Genomic DNA, 2,403 nt, shown 5'->3' with positions numbered 1-2,403 from the left:
TAGTGACTACCTCTTTAAACCTTCCTTTACCATCCATGAATTAAATAACCTGATTGGTTTTGGCCCAAAGTCCTCCTGCATGGTGGTAAGAATGATTGGGCTATGATCTAAAAACTATATAGGAAGAACCGTAGCGGAAGCATCGGGTAAGTATTCAAGAAATTCCTCACACACGAGGAACCGATCGAGCTTGCTTAACTTTCTTCCTTCCTGCCTGTGGTATGTGAAATTGAAACCACCCATTCTTAGGTCCTGTAAAGAGTTGTTATTTATGAATTGGTTGAAATCTTGAGCACTGTTAGAACTAAAGCATGAGTTTATTCTTTCTGTCTGCCTGCGCACCACATTAAAGTCCCCCATAATGATCTATCTCGCATTTCTATTGGCCTTTATCAAAGATAGTTCCTCCCAAAATTTCTTTTTCATAGTCACTGACTTGGGAGAATATACATTTACTATCGCTAATTCTCCACTATCATCCCTACATATACCTATTACTATTAGGAAGAATCTCGATCGGATGATTTTCGTCACCGTGAATTGTTGATTATCCCAAATGGTAAGTAATCCTTCGGACCTTCCAGTTGCTTCAATAACTTCGAAATCACAGTTACTGTTACCCCAAAAGTCTTGAATCTTGATAGAGGTTGATGAGGTCAATCCCAATTGAGTTTCCTGCAGACACGCGACTGCAATTCCGTGTGTTCTTCGGAGTGTTCTCACCCACTCTCTTTTGTACTATTCGCCAATTCCTCTTACATGTAATGATAAAAAATTCATATGGGAGTATTATGTTCACCTGAATCACCCAATGCTTCTTGCAGCATCTCATTTCCTCTTTCAATTTTCACTCCCACCATGCGTCCGACTTCAATCGTAAGATATATTTCATTCGGTATATTTGCGACATTTTCTTCTGCAATTACTATCTGCGGTGTAGTAATTGGAATATCTTCATTCTCCACTGGAGTTACAGAATTAGAATGAGATGGGGTGTAGTAATTGGAATGTCTTCATTCTCCACCGGAGTTACACAATTAGAATGAGATGGGGATGGGTTTCTATTTAGGTCTAATAATTGGGTTTGGGGGGGGGGGGGGGGGGGGGGGAGCAGCCACTTTGTTTTTTGTGTCGCGTGGAGCTTCTATCCGTCTCTTTATCCTCCTCTACATCTTCATTCACAGGCCTTGTATCAAAATATTTAGAAAGGCTCCTTCTACCGTCATTAATTGGGCCAGGGGAAGAAGGCCCAAAGCAGCCCATCCGTAGCAATCCACTAGGGGATCCAATTTCTCCACCACTGGTACGTTGGGTTTGAGACGCTCCATTTGTGGACACCGCATTGAAGACAAACGATTCTTGAGGAGCAGTAACAATCCAAATCTTTTGGGGAACTTCAACCGTCTCAATAACTTTCTCTAGTCTAATGTCCGACGGTAAAACAATCGCCGACGAAATACATTCCGGTGGGGGATCGGTTGTATCATGAACATTACCGGAATATGCACCATTATTTCCTGTCTCGCCGGAGTATTTGCGTCCATTTTTTGTTAGTTGTCGGTAAGTATTAAATATTTGAATGCATCAATTACTTTTAAATTGATAGATTTTACAAAAAAATTGAAATTTTTATAAGTAGTTGATTTAAATCATTTAACTATTTCTTAATTATTTATATTATGTATATACTATATACTATGTGATAACTCCTAGTTTTACATTGGTAGGCCAAAATTTCTTGTACCACATATATCGGGCCTTAAATTGAACTTACATTTTATATATAATAAAAGGCCCAAACTATTCTTTGGGTTATTCTAAAAATACTAAATCAAAAGTGACAGAGGATTTTAAAGGCGTACAAAACTGAATTTGATCCGATCCAGATCATTTAAAAATAATCATACATTTTTGAGGTACGCCTTGTGTTTGACAAAACAAACTCGCTGGAAGATAAAAAAAATCAAATAGTTTTTTCTTAAACATTATACGAATTAGTTTTTAAATTTAAAGTTTTAATTTTAAATAAAAAGCTAAAAGATCGTACTCTTAAACGAAGATTTTTGTTTAATCAAACATTTTTTGTTAAATGTTATAAGATAGAGGCTCTCAAAAATGCTCTCCATGTCATCTACTTGTTAGAATTTGTAAACCATCCAAAAGTTGTTTATGGTTCTAAAAGTAGTTTTTATCCTTCTTTATCCGGCTTTATCATAAAAATGCATAATTCAGCTTTAAATTGCGTACGAATTTGTTAATTTGATTATAAATCTATGAGATTCAGATAGTTGTGTGAAGTTTCATGTCCAAACCAAACCTACCGAGATAATGGAAACGCCGATTCATGAGGATAGCATGTTATTCAAATGACCAATTTCTACCCACAATTTAAGGGTTCTAATA

This window comes from Lactuca sativa, chromosome 3 (assembly GCF_002870075.4).
Source record: "Lactuca sativa cultivar Salinas chromosome 3, Lsat_Salinas_v11, whole genome shotgun sequence".
NCBI classification, from domain to species: Eukaryota; Viridiplantae; Streptophyta; class Magnoliopsida; order Asterales; family Asteraceae; genus Lactuca; species Lactuca sativa.
Note: the sequence above shows the minus strand (reverse complement) of the source record.